This window comes from Rhinopithecus roxellana, chromosome 14, assembly GCF_007565055.1.
Source record: "Rhinopithecus roxellana isolate Shanxi Qingling chromosome 14, ASM756505v1, whole genome shotgun sequence".
Taxonomy (NCBI): domain Eukaryota; kingdom Metazoa; phylum Chordata; class Mammalia; order Primates; family Cercopithecidae; genus Rhinopithecus; species Rhinopithecus roxellana.
Genome location: NC_044562.1, coordinates 23,915,671 through 23,932,969, shown reverse-complemented (window position 1 = coordinate 23,932,969; position 17,299 = coordinate 23,915,671). Strand labels below are relative to the sequence as shown.

At 38.3% G+C, this 17,299-nt stretch overlaps 1 protein-coding gene across 1 annotated transcript in view; it reads left to right on the top strand.

Annotated features, from left to right (window-relative positions):
- NYAP2 (neuronal tyrosine-phosphorylated phosphoinositide-3-kinase adaptor 2) overlaps positions 1–17,299 on the top strand; it is a 294,179-nt gene that overhangs the window by 87,613 nt on the left and 189,267 nt on the right. The gene's annotated exons all lie outside the window — the stretch shown is intronic.

Sequence of the window (17,299 nt, the reverse complement as noted above, 5' to 3'; positions counted from 1 at the left end):
GAATGATAATCCTTAACCTTTAAAAATAAAATAAAACAGATTTTGTTTATTTAACTTAAGAAAAAAGTTAGACTGCTCATTTTATAAGCCAATCACATAAACATAACAGAATCCTTATTTCATCTGTTTTATATGACTTTTCTTTTCTTTTCTTTTCTTTTCTTTTCTTTTAAATACAGAATGTTACTCTGTTGCCCAGGCTGGAGTGCAGCAGTGTGATCTTGGCTCACTGCAACCTCTGACTCCTGGGTTCAAGCAAGTCTCATGCCTCAGCCTCCCAAGTAGTTGAGATTACAGGCATGCACCACCACGCCCAGCTAATTTTTGTACTTTTAGTAGAGACAGGGTTTTGCCATGTTGGCCAGGCTGGTTTCAAACTCCCAGTCTCAAGTGATCCACCCACCTTGGCCTCCCAAAGTACTGGGATTATAGGCATAAGCCACTGCACCCAGCCTTTGATGGGATTTTTATTTCCCAAACTTTCTGAATAGGTGGGTTGCCCTTTGGCTTCTAAAAGACACTCTTTTGGGACAGACTTTAGACAGTTTCCATAGTCTACAGAACCAAGTCATGGAATGAATTCTTCTACAATGGTTGGTGAGTTTGATTTTATCAGTAATATCGAAATACGGACTTCCTTTAAAGAACAAACGTGCCTAAAACCGCATAGTAAATAGGGAAGTATGCCACCCAGGTAAGGAAATGAATGCTTAACAGCACAGCTTTGCTAAGAATCCAGGCAGAAGAACTGTTCCAACTTCGTCTGCAGAATGATTTCATGACTGATGTCAATGCTCAACTGAAATAATAGGTTTTGCTCACTCAGCAGCACATTTTACTCCAAAGTCTGCATCATACTTATATTTTTATAAAAGATTTTCTCATATATATGAGGCTCCCCTTTTTCCTTTTTTTTTTTTTTTTTTTTTTTTTTTTTGGAGAGAGTCTTATTCTGTCACCCAGGCTGCAATGCAGTGATGCCATCTTGGCTCACTGCAGTCTTTGCCTCCTGGGTTCAAGCAATTCTCCTGCCTCAGCCTCCCAAGTAGCTGGGATTACAGGTGCCCGCCACCACACCCGGCTACTTTTTTTTTGTATTTTTAGTAGAAACAGGGTTTCGCCATGTTGGCCAGGGTGGTCTTGAACTCCTGACCTCAGGTGATCTGCCTGCCTCGGCCTCCCAAATGGTTGCGATTACAGGCGTGAGCCGCCGTGCCCAGTCTCCCCTTTTTCTACGATTCACCTGTAGCTGGTAATTAATCATAAAATAAGATAATAGATTCCTGTTTTCCTTTCTTACTAAAAGCCCAATAATTTATTTCCCCTTTGGGAGAGGAAACAAGTACCAGCTTTTGCCATATTCTGAAATACCCAACTTTCTCTAGTAATCTGGAGTCACATGGCTAGGATGGGGATGTGTAAGCCAGCAGGGTATCCTAATCCTGAAAGCGGGGATTGAACTCACACAGTGCAAGGATTCTCAACCCTAACTGCCAAACATAAGGCCCTTGAGAACAGTCTAAACAATACCAGCGCCCTGGAACCTTGACCCAGATCAAATAATATATTTCTGTGGGGATGGATTTCAGCACCAGCATTTTTTAAAGGTCCCCCGGGTGGATCCAAAGTATAGCCAAGTTTGAGAACTGCTGAATTACAAGCTCATTTCCCAAAGGGTGTTCATAGCTCTGTGAGATTCCTGCAAAAACAGTTTGAGAAACAATGCAAACTGTGAAAGGTTCTTAGATGTTCCCCAATGCACTTTCTCATATTGTTCATCCAAGTGATCTGCAGTTAAGAAACCACCTGAACTGTGTTTGACTTGACTATGAATCCCCTTTAATTCACATCTCGCCGATTAGAGGAGCTTCAATTTGTCAGAGCACTTCAGAAAATACTGAACTAAATACTCTAGGGAATTTGGGCACCTTCTAGCTCTGAGACTCAATTTCCATCCCATTCTGTTCTCTTCTATACTATTCCACATGCGGTGTTGTCCCAAAGGTATTCCTTTGATTACTTACAACATAAAGATTCTTGTTTGACTCCCTTAGCAGCAACACGAGACTCATAATCATTATCCTTTTAAGAAAAATGTCAAGGTATCTTCATAAAGGATGCTGTGCAGCATCAATATAAAATGCATTTTTGTAAGTAAAGAGAAAGACCAGTTTTGAGAAAGACTGGGGATTTTCCTTGTAGATGTAAATATATCTGCTTGACTCTCTTTATAAATTAAATTTTACAAGTAGCAGCTTCTGTTCTACAGCAAGGCCTCCTGGGTAAGGAAAATGATATGGAGACTGAGGAAGAGATGTAGCTTGAGAGGATTAGGCAATCCAAATCCAGGATTGCTAAGCCAGAAACTAGAAGGGAGCCTCTGCAGGGCTGACTCAGAGAGGAACCTGACAGGGCATGGGGCCTGATGAGACATATTGCAATCAATGTAAATTAAAACTTAGATGTGCCTTTGTCTTTTCTAAAATGCAGAGTTGCTAAACATTGTCTTAAACTTTGCTATTAGTTTCCACGACCTGAATACTGCTGAGTATTTGTGTGTAGAGTTGCACAAGTCATGGCTGTTAAAAGATGTTGCTTCTCAGATTTGCCCACCTGCATGGAGCATTACACTCTTGACTGCTGTGATGGGATTTTTCATTTGTTCCATTATTTAACCAGTATTTCCTGAAGGTGTTCACATTCTAAGCACTGCCCTAGATGATGGAGACAGAGTGGGAACCAAGATGGACAAGCCTTAGGGTCTTCTGAATCCCATTCAGCCTGTCTAATATCCCTTCCTAATAATGCCTGAAGAGTTCCTGACACAGGACTTTAAAAAGGCAAAAAAGAAAAAAAAAAAAAAGTTTAAATTAAATTCCTGGCTACAGAAGGGGAATTGCCTATAGTTTATTACCTTAAGCTTAATTACATGAGCAATAAATGATACATTATATGAAAAACAGTGCAAAAACGAAATTTTGAACAACTTGCTCTTTAAAGAGTTAGTGAATTCCTTAGCCTGGTTGAGGTGAGAGGAAGTGTCCCATTGCTTGTCAAACCTATGTCTCCATCATTAGGCTTCTGGGTCCTACCACCTTTTATTATTCACAAATCATGTTATGTGTTGACTACTATCATCTCACCCTACCTATCTTAAATTTTTATTTTATTATGGATTCTAAATCAGAATTTAAGTGTCTGTGAATTTGCAATTTCTCAGCAATTTCTTGAAACCTAGATTTAAATATAGAGTCTTCATCAAATATATCTCTATAGTTTTTACTACAATGGTTTGTATCTGGAAAGAACTTGGTACTGTTTCCCTTCCTCCAATACGTATGTCGCAAAACTGTATGCCACAGATGGCTTCTCTCTAGTGGGCTGGACTGGGGGTCTTTACTCTGCAGTTAGTGACATTTCAAGTCATGAGAGATGCTAACAGCCTTGACTTTTGGCAGGAGACATTTCCAGATTGGATATGATCTCAGAAAAGTTTGCCCTCTCTACAAAAGTCATTGATTGCATGATCCTTCATATAAAGCAATAAGATTCTCCAGACTGTAAAAGCTTGTGGTTTAACCATTTAGTGTTGTTTATTTACATTATGCATTGGCTGGACAGTCTCCAGTAATGAAAGACTTAAAAAACCTATACCCTTTCTGGCTAAGAAACCAGGAGATGATGAGCAGGTATACAGGAGGTGGCAGCAGCGGTGGTATGACCCAAGGGGTGTGGGCTGAGTCAAGGGCCTGGGTAGAACAGATCAAAGGCAGAGACTTGAACTTGAGTGCTTAAGGCCAGAAGAAGATCCATGTGCCCTTTCACGTGTTGGCTGCCCCATAGCCCGTGGGGCCGGTGTGTGATTGGAACAGCAAAGGCCCATGTGTACTGGTGACTGTTCCTTTGACTGTTGATGGTAGGAAGCGTCTGTGTCAGAACCATCAGAGATAACACTGTTCTACCCAAGCCATCTTGTCAAGAAGTCTATTTACATCCTAAGACTCTACACTTAGAATATTTTCTTTTTCTTTTAAAGAATTCCCTTGTGTCCTGTCCTAAAACTGCACAACTCTGGGGATAGGTGGGCCTGCTTCAAAACCAACGTTGGTTCCAAGCTATGAGAACTTAGACCAGTTAGTTAAGCTCCTTGCAATTCATCTTTCCATTTGCAAAACAGGGACATGGTAATAAACTTATCACATAGGTAAGAAATGTATTTGGCATAAATATAAAGGGCTTTGATAATTTAGGTGTTATTTCCATAATGTTTGTCTTACTCTATTCTTGCATTGATATAAAGAAATACCTGAGGTGGGGTAATTTATATAGAAAAGAAGTTTAATTGGCTCACAGTTCTGCAGGTTGTACAAGCATGGCCCTGACATTTGGTTGGCTCCTGGGGAGGCCTCAGGAAGCATTTACTCATGGCAGAAGGCAAAACTGGGGCAGAAGTATCGCATGGTGAGACAGGGAGCAAGAGAGGGAGACGGGGAGGATGCCACATACTTTTAACAACCAGATCTCATGAGAAGTTATTTATTATGAGGACAAGACCAAGCCATGAGGGATCTGCCTCTATGATCCAAATACCTCCTATGAGGCCCCACATCCAAGACTGGAAATTACACCTCAACATGAGATTTAGAGGGGAGATTCAAACTATATCAGTATATCCTGCCAGAGTGAAGTGGGCTCTGCTGATGTAACATCTTTTATAGCAACATTTTTTTTTTTTTTTTTTGAGACAGGGTCTCACTGTCACCCAGGCTGGAGTGCAGTGGCACCATCTCAGCTCACTGCAGCCTTACCTTCCAGTTTCAAGGATCCTCCTGCCACAGCCCCAACAAATAGCTGGGACTACAGGTGTGCGCCACACCACCTGGCTAATTTTTGTATTTGTTGTAAAGATGGGGGTCTTGCCATGTTGCCCAGGCTGGTCTCAAACTCCTGAGCTTAAGTGATCTGCCTACCTCTGCCTCCCAAAGTGCTAGGATTATAAGTGTGAGCTACCACACCTGGTGTGTAGCAACTTTCATGTTTTTTAAAAAGTCTGTTTTAAATGCATTCCCAAAGCCTATGTTAGTGAATAGTGATGTTGCCATTCACTGCCTCAGCAAAAAGCATGGCTGATACAGGGTCATGAATGGGGGTTTGCTTAGTCATTTTTATCTAACATGTACAGGGTGACCAACATAAGGAAAAATGAGAGATTTTACAGAAATGTGTGGATTTCCATAGTTTCTCAAAACACTTGGTAGAGTTGTTTTTCTGACTGGAGATTGACAAGGAAACTCAGTGTCTCTACCACTACTGCCTTGGTCTAAGTCACCGGTGGCTCTCACCTGGATTCGTGCATTTGTGCAATTGCTTCCTAATTGACTTCTCAGCCTCTGATCTCGCTTCCCACTCCTGTTATTAACCTGAAATGTAGTTCATACCATGTCACTATTTTATTCAAAATGAATGAAAAGTTTAACAATGACCTTTATAGGGAAAAAGAAAAAAGACTTTATTAGTGGCATTTGCTGATTTCCGTGGTGGAAATATTTCACAGTGGTTGATTTGAAGCTACCAATGTGAAGTCATGTCAGAGTTGGAACGACGTGCACAAGCAGCTCTGCCAACCCATTGTAATCCAACCTCAGTACAGAACTAAAAGTCTCCCCAATGACTTCTTGAATCACTCAAAGTAAGGTTCTTACAATGACCATGGGTCAAGTCAATGCCCATGAGATTTCCAATTACCTCTTATCTCACCTCCAATGCTGCACTCTTCTCTCTTGTTTCATGCTCTTTACTACTTAGTTATTTTGTAAAATAGGAATGTGTCTGTAGCAACATGTCACATAAAATGTATGACAGCATTAAGAGCTCTTAAGAAGAAAAATATTTTATAAATCCAAGTTGGTGGGAACACTGGCAGTTCCCTAATGTGACACATAGATCACTGTCCTTCACTGAGCAAGACAAATTACTCAATGACTGTCTCCCCACAAAACTGGATGTGGGGATTTACAAGATCAAGGCTTCTGTCACCTGATTTACTGTGAATAACCTTGATACCTCTGCAGGGAAATGGGAAGTATTACTTTGGTTGACTTCGAAGATGACTTAATAAGGCAAGAATGAATCAGTTGCCATGTGTATTTAGTCACATCCAGTCCCATTCACTGTATAGGTCCAGTTACTAATGCTTTACCACAAGTTCTGCTGGATTCACGTTCTCATCCCCATTTGGCATTAATTTCTGCTCCAGAGCCTGCCTCCTAGCTGTTAAAAGAAGATACCAGATATTAAGATATACCATTTCATTCCTCCCAGAAAATTAGATCCTAGAGAGTGTGAGACGAGAGTGTAGAAGGAAATTATTTGATTATAGGCCTTCCATATGCTTTCGTCGTCTCAAGGTATGGTTTGATATTTTTATAATTTTTCTAAGCTTGGTGATATGGTCTATGGAAAGGTTATTTACTCTTACTGTTAATGATGCTTTGAGGATTGCAGTGGAGAGGGAAAAACAAAGAGGTGGAATAGGTTGGTGGTTGCTCGCAGTTTGTATACACAATACAGCTGCATTTTCACCTCCATTCTTGTGGGAAGATTTGTTTGCTTGGATTTCACAAGAATGTTCAATATAAGATATGAAAAACTATAGAGCTTATGTCTGTGTTTCTTATCCTAGTATATGTAAAAACCAGTAATGAATGAACTTTATGCAAATTCTTTAAATTTGGCAAAAAGATATTCAAAACACTTTTATTTTCTTATCATGCTGAATTAAATAGTGCTCACATAATTTTATTGCATACACTTTACACGTGTATTTATTTTATTAATTTACAAGAAAATAGTAGTAGGTCAATTTTTCTACTAAATACTCTTGTAAATGCCCAGAACCATGTTGAGACCTATACAGATTAAACCTGAATATAAGAAACAGCACTGATTCCCTTTCCACCACAAGACTTTTACTTTATTTAAAAACAAAAACTTAACATTATGAAGTGAATTTTGCAGAAAATCTATTCTATTTGTGCTTCTCAAGGGTTAGGAAAGAGAGAAGTTTAGAAAACAGCTGTCAATGAGAATAGATTGAACTCGACTGGAGGATGAATTGATTCTGGATCTTATGAGGTGAGATTTAAAGAAATGGAAAGAATATCTTCTATCAGAAGAATTCATTATTCACTCATCCTCCCATCTAAAGGGGGTCCTCCCTACTTTTCCCTTTCATATCACTCTATTTTCTTTGTAGCATCAATCTTAATCACCTGGCTCTACCCCTAATCTCTGTGTTTTATGGGGAGAGATAATTTGTTTTTAGTTGAATGACTAGGGCCTGGCATACTGTCTAGCACAGACAGGCCTTCAGTAGTTATGGGTTTAATTAATTAACTAATAAGTAAGATATTTGTGATTTTATGGGGCCATCAGCAAAGAATAGATATTGGTGATTATTGTAGCAGAAAATAAGATTGAACATGTACAGTGTTGCCACATTATGTAATATTTTTAAATCAAATGCTGTTGCAAGGATTTGTTCCCTTTAAGCATATCTTCCGTAGACTGACGTTCCCTTTAAGTGTATCTTCCGTAGACTGACCTAGTGCTGCTATGGAAGATAGATGAGAAGACTGTAGACCAAACCTGGTTTGCTGCTGAGGTCATCCTTGCAAATGACAGCCCCACCTGCTGTGAACCCGAATTAACTGATCTTGACCTTGACATTTGACACACCTGTGCTCATCACATTTACCACTTCAAGCATAAGCATGTTGAAGGTATATACCAGGGAGTGATAGAGACGATGGATCACAAAAGTTAAGCTGTATTTAGGAAGACAAGATTTACAGCAATTGAGAAACACAGAAAAGACTGCAAGACCAAGGAACAGAAAGTTCCGAAAGGGGGTCAAAGGAGAGCTGAGGCTGAACACTAAAGGACGCAAACTGAAAGGGCAAGTGTTAGTAGTGAAATACACAGATGTTTAAAACTGAGGTTATGGAGAGGGTGAGGTTATTGGTAATCAAAAGGTCCAGATTGTGGCCCTGAGTGTGGTGGCTATGACAGGAAAAAAAAAAAAGATATAATATCTTTGGGGAGAAGATTTCAAGAAAGTGTGTGGCCAGGGAATGTGTATATATTTAACACTGTGTCTCATGCATTCCGAAATTAGCCTACAACTTACATTTTTTATCCTCCTTTTTTTAAACTAAATGGGTTGCAATGAAAATATCTTTTGGTGATTCCTACCCTGATCCAAATCCTGTATTTTCCAAGGTTTGCAAACTCTTTAAGAAAAAACTGAAACAGATGGCCACAAATGAGTTATAAATGGAAAAAACAAAAACAAAAACAATAAAGCCCCACAGAAAACCTTTGCCAAAGAATCATTAAGTTAATTGTCCTCAAGTTGAACCAGGCTTCAGTAAATAAGAAATTATTTTCAATAAGGAAGCTGTGAAGTTAAATTTCCCTGGTCCCCTTCCATGTGTACAGGAGGGTTTTATTTTAATAGGGTAGATCTTAAATTTAAATGTACTCTCAGTTAAACTGTAAACCCTGAGGGGTGTATATCTTTATTGTATAGCACTGGCTCATTGTGCTGTGTTGTGTGCAACAAATAATAGATGATAAATACTATAATGAGGCCAACTAAGATATTGCATCTATTGTAATGGAGAATTGTTGTTTTATTTTTAGATGCATTGTGAGCATTAAAACTGCTGCTAATATGTTGTGATAATAGCTTTTAATTTGTTATGAATAAAGATGTGTAGGAGAAGATGAGGTTTGATCAAAGGCAAAGTTTAACACTGGACCCTGACACCCGTTAGGACTACAGCATAAAGTGGATACTCCAAGTGCTTTCATTGACACAGAGCATTAAATTCAATTATTTTGTCTGAAGAAAACCAATCAGGGAAAGTGCAATGTTCCCGGAAAGCTATTCTAGAAAAACAGGGAGACAGGCTCCTGGCCTCTGCATGGGCAATTTTGCCATCTATATTTCAATCTATCATATTATTACATTTGGGTACATTAAGCAGATCTGCAACCTGTTGTGCATAGAGACAGCACACTGGGCACTCCATTTAGAGTAACTAATGCATCCATGCATGAGTATTTGGCTCTTAAGTATTGTCTCTAGTGATTCACATTTACATGTCACTCTGATTACATGGATGAGGGCTGAAAGCTGGGTTTTTAGAACTCTAAGGCATGACTTTTTTAATGGACTTCAAAAATGCCAGAGAGGATGCTTCTCAGCTGTATCAGTTTGCCAAGGTAGTGTGTTCAATAGAAATGTTTGTAAAATGCTATTTGTTGTTAAAATAGGAAAAACTTCATGAATAAAACTTGACCTAGATTTATGTTTGCATTTTAATCCCACAAATATCCTGAGGGATCGTGGGGTAAGGTATTACTATCTCATTGGATAAACAAATGAATCTATTTGGAAATGAATTCTCTAGTGGTCACACAATGATTTAGGAGCAGTGTTGGAAATGAAATTTTCTGTCTGGAAACAATGTACGTGTACATGCATATGTGTGTGTGATCCACAGTGTCTTTTTCTATAGACACACAGATGATAGAATTTTTTCACTTCCTGGAAAATGTATGGCTTGACTATTCAATTAGAGATACTGAGCTCAGTTCCCTTTAGAGGTTGGAAATTTCTGGATGACGTAACTTACTTATTATCTGTATTTTACTTTATCTCTTCACTTCTGTTCAAGCCAAGTCTCTATTTTAAAAAGCTTTTGGTCTTCTAGATTTATTCTATTGAAGCAAAACTTCTGTAACTCTTTAATATATGCCTGGAAATAATATAATTAACTATGTATTCCTTTTAATGTAGGTCTAAAATAATTTAAATCCATAAATATTTACATGCTAATTTTTACACTCAAAGAAGTATACTAGATGCCATGGGAGATAAAGAATCATGCACATTTTGATTTTTATCTTCAAAAATTGTATAATGTTAAGATTGTGTATAATAGCTGTAATATAAGGCAAATAGTGACAATAAAAACGGAAGTTCACTAAACAAGAGAGAGGGTATTGATGAAAGTTTAAGAAAGAAGTGACATTGGTTTAGGCCCTGAATAACTTGAGATTTTTTTTTTTTTTCAAATGGAGATGTAGTTTGAAGGGGAAAAGACCCCATGGAAGTGTAGGGAAGAAGAATTATGTGAGTGGATATGAAAAGATAAGAAAGAAGGCTGAGCCAGATTAAGCAGAGCTTAAATTCCTTACAGAGGAACTGGACTCTTACTTTGGGTAATCCCGAAGACTTTAAAGAGGAGGATTGATGAGATCCCGTTTCTTTTTTAGGACTTTTTTTTTTTAGGTCAATGAATGCATTATTGCTGGGGAAAACTGAGACAAATAATCCAAGTAAGTATATAATTTAGTAGCTGGGACCAAAAGTTCATAAAAAGTCTTGCAGATGGTTTGGAAAATAGGGAATAGCTGTGAAATCTAGGTAGAAGAGGAAGAATTTGTTGACCATTTGAGTGTGTGTATATACAGGAAGTATATAGGTGTCAAATTTCTTGGAAGCATTTGATCTCTGTGACTGAGAGAATGTTGCTTTGAAGACAAAGTTTCAATAGAGGGAAAAGCAAGATGGCGATGACATTGGTTTGGAACATGCTAATCCTGAGTGTCAAAGGAACACCCATTTGGAAATGTGCAGTATTTTGTTGGGAGGGCAAATAGATGTCTCAGAATGCAGGTAACCATGGAATATTAGATTTGAAAATCACGTGGACAGGATAGCATTGAAGTCTTAAAAATTGGTATTTGTCAAAGACAAGCACAGAAAAATCAGAAAAGGGGGAACAGAACTTTTACCTACACTGAAGCAGGAAGGGCAAGAAGAGAAGTCAGTGGAAATACCAAGTAGGAAAAATTGGAAAGATACAAAAGCAGGACGGGCCAGTATTCAGGAAGCCAAGGAAATAGGACATTCCAGAAAGAAGCTGCAGTCTAGAAGACATAAAATGGCTCTAAAGGTGTTGAGAAGAACCTAGAGAAAAATGAAGAAAACTTTCTAGTTTATGCCATTAGCAAGGAAAAGGTAACTTTTTTTGTTGTTGTTGAGACTGAGTCTTGCTCTGTCCCTCAGGCTGGAGTGCAGTGGTGCCATCCGCTCACTTGTAAACTCCGCCTCCCGTATTCATGCCATTCTCCTGTCTCAGACTCCCTAGTAACTGGGACTACAGGCACACGCCACCATGCCTGGCTAATGTTTTTTTGTATTTTTAGTAGAGATGGGGTTTCACAGTGTTAGCCAGGATGGTCTCGATCTCCTGACCTTGTGATCTGCCTGTCTCAGCCTCCCAGAGTGCTGGGTTACAGGCATGAGCCACCGCTTTAAGAAAACCATTTCGGTGGACTCTTTGGTGGTAGAAGCCAGAGTACAATAGATACACATGACTTAAGAACAGTGATAAGGTAAGAACCCCTTTTGAGACTTTGCCATCTTGTTCAAAGGTGCACCCCTGGCAGCAAACAATGTATTGGGCACAAAAGAGATGATCAATAGATGTTTGTGAGTTAAAGATGAATGAATGATTTAATGAATGAGAGAGAAGAAAAAAAGCAGAAGAGAAGGAGAAAGGGAGGGAGAGAGAGAAATAGAGAAAGAATTAGCTAAGTATTGCTAAAGAAAGCAGTCTGAAATGTTTAGGATTGCTGATGAGAATAATCAATGAAGAATATTCTATAGAGAATAAAGTGAAAGAATAATATATGTAGAAAAATTGTTAAGAGAGATTGAGTCAGCATACCAGAGGAAAAAATATAGTTAATAATGTAGAGAAGTTGAAAGATGGAGAGGAGAAAGACCTAGGGACCTCTCATTGGAGAGCAACAATCATTTTAGTGAAATAGACCTTGAGGTGTTATTCTGAGGGACTAGGCTCAGATTTGTCAAAGCCAAGGTTTCCTAAAGCTTGCAGTCATTATGAGGTGTGTATTATGTAACTGCAGAATTATCTTAATTCTTAAGAAGGGTAAGTTTAAGTTGTGTTCATTATTTAGAAAGACATTGAATTATTTTTGGATTGATATGAAAGATGAAACTGGTTTATTTTTCTTCCTTGATAGTTCATTTTTCACAATGATTCTGTAAATACATGGCTAGGATTTCCATATCTGTCTGAGGTGTGTTCTTCTCTTTCCTCTCCATGACTCTGTTTTAAACTGCAAAATATTTGAGAACTTAGCAGAATATTTTGCAAGAAGCATTTCACTGTGCTCAAATATTTTCAATTTCCAGGTACTTTCTATAAAGTCTTTTAGATCTCATTTTGTTCAAGAAATTTAGAGCATTATTTCAATAAATCTTAAGACACTATTATCAGAAGAAGCACATATTACAAATGTTTGGGAAGGGCGAATGCTGTAGGTTTAAGAGCTGACATGAAAGGTTTTTTATCTCAGTCTTCTGATTTTGTTTGACAAATCATACCATCTCTCTGCTAGAAGGTCAATGAATAGATGGCAATATACCTGGGAGCTACAGGTTTCAAGAAAACTCATTTTTCTGGTGTGAAATTTCATGCCAGAAATAGTTTGGGGTCATACTAATCCCTTTCTTCCAATATTATGGAGAATAGAGATTTTGCAAAATGGGGTACATGTTTTGGTAGCTTTGCACCCTAAAACAGTAGTAAAAAAGGAAGCATTCAAGGGTGATGTCAGTATCTAATACTGTATCATAGATGATGGTCTGGGCTGGGAAAGTAACTAGCTGCCTTGTTACTGATAGGAAACTTTTCAGAAAAGAAAACATACTGAAATTATACTAAAGCGTATGGTATCTGCCACTTCTTTGAGTTGTTTGGCTCTTTCTCGAATCCAGGGCATGACTTTACAGTTCTCACTAATAGGAACATGTGTTCTCCCTTTAGATCCAACTTCAAACTGGCTTAAGGTTTGAGAGTATACATAACTGATCTCATAAGCATAGTCTAGTCTCTAGATCATAAGTCTGTGGACAAACAAGAGAGTAGCCTCTTGACTCTGGAATTCAAAATGCCATTGGTGTCAATTAAGATGTTTACAAAGTTTAAGGACAATGGTATCTAATCCAGGGATTTGTTAAATAATGATTAATTTAGAGGCTTCTACTGTGTTATCTCAGGCAAGTAAATAATGTATAAAACAATATGAGACAGAGATATTGGTAGCCTCCACTTTGAGGTGAAGATAAGAAAACTAAACGAATTAATGTGCCTGGGGTCACAGAGCTAGTTTGTAATAGAGCTAGAATTGTATGTTCAATTTTTCAAGTTGGCCATTGGGATATCTGAAAACAGCATTCCATCATATATATTTTTGTTTCAACAGTGAAAGCAATTATCAGCGAATCATACCTAAGCCTCATAGTATCATTGTAATTTTTCTTTCCAATGATAGTTTGAAAATACCTATCCCAAAATAATTCAAAAACAAAAGTTTCTGAAACTACCTAGCGGTTTTTAATGGGTCACATCTCTCTCTCTCTCTCTCTCTCTCTCTCTCTCTCTCTCTCTCTCTCTCTCTCTCTCTCTCCCCTCCCTCCCTCTCTCTCTCCCTCTCTCCCCCCCCCCCCTCTCCCTGTCTCCCTCTCTTCCTCTCCCTCTCTCCCACTATTCCTACCCACTTTCCACTTGCTACAAACAATGCATAGTCTGTGGTCTCAAGGAGCTCGCAGACCAGTGGAGCAGATCTACTCAGAGAACACACCTAAAGGGTGTGATAAAGGAGGTGCTATTACATGGAGTAGCGTAGAGTCCTATAGCAATGTTAAGGCAGGAACATGTTCCATTAGAGAATTCTTGAGGTCAGAAAGGGAACATGTTGCAGATGAGAACTGGCATAGAATCCAGACCTTAAAAGACCATGAGTATAACTTAAAAGTTTGGATTTTTAGTCCAAAGAAATGGAAGAGCTATCAAAGGGTTTTAATTTAGAGAGTGACATGAGCAAATCTGCATTTAGAAGGATAAATCTGGCAGCACTGTAGAGAAAGATCAGCTAAGAGGCAATTGCATTAATTTAGCCAAGAAGTGATGAGCACCTAAACCAAAGCAGAGCAGTAGAGATGGAGAGAAGGGGATTAAGCTGATCTCTGCATTCAAATTACTGGTTCCAACAGGGACAAAAATTAAGAGTGTATGAGTACTCACAAACTTTTCCTTTCTCCATCATAAATTGAGAAAATGGCCACTGAAGAAGGAAATAGAGAAGAATGTCATTAAATAATGGTATCATCCATCCTGTAGCTTAAGAAACCTGTGTGTTATTCTTGAACTGTTCCCAAATATATACATATACATTCATTTATTTAATTGATACTTATTGGTTGCTCCTTTGGGCCAAACACTGTTCCAGCCATTGGAAATACAAGACAGACAAGGTCCAATTAAGTTTTGTCCAAATATACCCATAATTTTTCAATTTCTCTAGATCCCCACCGCCTGCTCACAAATCCCTGTCTTCCCCACTTCTCTCTTCATCTGATGAAGTCTTACTCATGATCTGCATCAGCTGAAAAGCCACTTCCTCCCATGGGGCTTCCCAGCCCTTCGGTGGTTGTTAGGGCTCTGGGACTTGTTCTTCCATTGTACCTGCCTTGTACTTCCTCTGAGAGAACATCTGATCACAAGGTGTTGAAATCATAGGGGTTCAAGAGCCTGTGATTTTCTGAGGACCCTGAGCACTCTGCTCTGTTCACTGCCTGACAAACTGTAGACACCTGGATATTCTGTAAATAAATAGTGAGTAAATAAATGCCTCAGGACAGAGTTGTTTTGTCCTCCTTAAAAATTACACCTTTAGAAAGCTAAACCAGTTATTATACTTTAAACTGACATTAAGTTAATGCCTTCTGCTTGGGAAGTTCAAGGCCATTATATGTTATTCTATAGTTCTAGTTTCTACTTCTAGGTTGAAAAAAATGAGCCACATATGGTTAGCTAAACTCATTTCTAAAAACTTGGCATGTTCTCAAACCATATTCAAAGCTTATGTCAGTTTTGAAGACACAAATAAAATATATTTTCCAGAACTTCTCCTCCTCTGGTTGAATTTTTGGAAAAGATCTCCCACGATGTGGACTTCTGTAAACTGTATTTTAGTTCAATCTGAATATTATAATTTATTTTCCATATACCCTCTTTTCTTTAGGCCATGACACTTCAAGGAGTAGAAGAATCTTGTGTATAGAAATGAGGGATGTTTTAATTTTAGATTCCAAAGTACCGTAGATAATAACATATGTTAATCTTAAAAGCACTTGTCATGTTTTAAGTAAAAATAAGTCTCTTAAAGATGTTCCATAGAATTTGTTCTGGCTTTAATAAGCATTATATTTCTGTCCTGCCTCTTTATAAGCTCAGAACTGAAGAAAAGGAACTTTGATAGAGGTTAAAAAAAAATCTCTCTACTTCCTTCTGTGACCTCCTTACTTTGTTATAATTAAGCATCACATTAATGGGCAGCAATATTAACCTCAAACTCTTGGCAATAGCACTTTGTGATAAATAAGTTGTGTGCTTGTTTTTCAAGCATAACTCCCTAGCCATGATTACCCTAAGCTCCAACATTCATAAAAATCTTAAATTATCATGGCATTTGATAGAGATAACCATAAAATCCATTCAATAGATTTAAGCAACTCTATAATTATGTCCAGCTGATAATTATGGCTTTTTTTCCTTGACTTTTTCCTCTTTATTTGCTATCTGGATTTGGAAGTATATTGTATGACAATACTGTCGAAGCCCTCTTACAAAAATAAACAAAGTGTATTTATATGATTAGCGTATGTTTTCCCTTGTGGTGCTCTAGGGTGGACACTTATTAAAAACGCCTATTTGATGACTGGGAATGGAAAGATAAAAATTGATACAGAGTTAGATAAGTCAGGAAGGAAGAGGAGGTAAATTAATATTTGTCCAGGCTCCTGTCATAGTACACTCAGGCTGCTAGGGTAAATACCACAGACATTTATTTCACACAGTTCTGGAAGCTGGAAAGTCCAAGATCGAGCTGATGGCAGATTCAGTGTCTGGTGAGGTCCTGCTCCCTGGTTCATTGACGGCTGTTTTCTCTGTGTCCTCACACCATAGAAGGGGTAAGAGAACTCTCTGGGGTCTCTTTAATGAGGACCCTAATTTCAGTCAAGAGGGTTTTGCCCCCAAGACCTAATCACGTTCCAAAGTCTCCATCTGCAAATACCATCACACTGGGGATTAGGTTTCGACACATACATTTGGGGTGGGGGAAGCAGGGAGCATAAATGTTCAGTCTATAGCACGTGTACTTATATCAGCTACCTTGATAGATTATTTTAAAGTGTTTTACCTCATTTGACTTTATAACAACCCTGGAAAGTGTTTCTTTATAAAGATAAGCATAATTGAAGTTCATAAACTATGTCTTCTACCTATAATTGGATAGCTAGTAAATAAGTTGGTTAGTTACATATCTCAAATTCTAAAATACTGAATTTTGGCAGAGGTGAAATCTCCTACCAAGGAGAAAGAACGTATTTGATGTTTAAAATATATCATTTTAGGCCAGGCACAGTGGCTCATGCCTGTAATCCCAGCACTGGGGAGGCCGAGGCAGGCAGATCATGAGGTCAGGAGTTCGAGACCAGCCTGGCCGACATGGTGAAACCCCATCTCTACTAAAAATACAAAAAATAGCTGGGTATAGTGGTGTGAGCCTGTAATCCCAGCTACTTGGGAGGCTGAGGCAGGAGAACTGCTTGAACCTGAGAGGTGGAAGTTGCAGTGAGCCGAGATGCGCCACTACACTCCAGCCTGGGTGACACAGCAAGACTCTGTCTCGGTGAGTCTTGCTGTGAGAAATCATCATCATCATCTTAAAATATAATATCTGAAACTAATAGAAACTGAGTCCTTTCTCTTCAGGACAGTTTTATTATTTTTTCTTGTTTTATTATGTTTTTCTGTAACAGTTCATCACAGCAGTTAATAAAAAGATGTGTAAAAATCCCATTTTTAACACTTGACCTTCATATCTAAGAAGTATCAATAAACAGCCAGACACAGGAAATTAATGTCTGAAAAAAACTAGAAGAGTTAAAATATTAGGTGCATAAAAGTAGAAAATAGATATCATTGAGGATATGAAGTGGTGAAAATGAGTGTTTGAGCCTAAGGCAAAAAATCCACAAATTATGGTTTTGAATGAGCATGTGTGGCTCAGAGAAAACATTAAGGGCAATGGTGAGTGAACAATTTGGAAGAAAATATGAACACAGTTT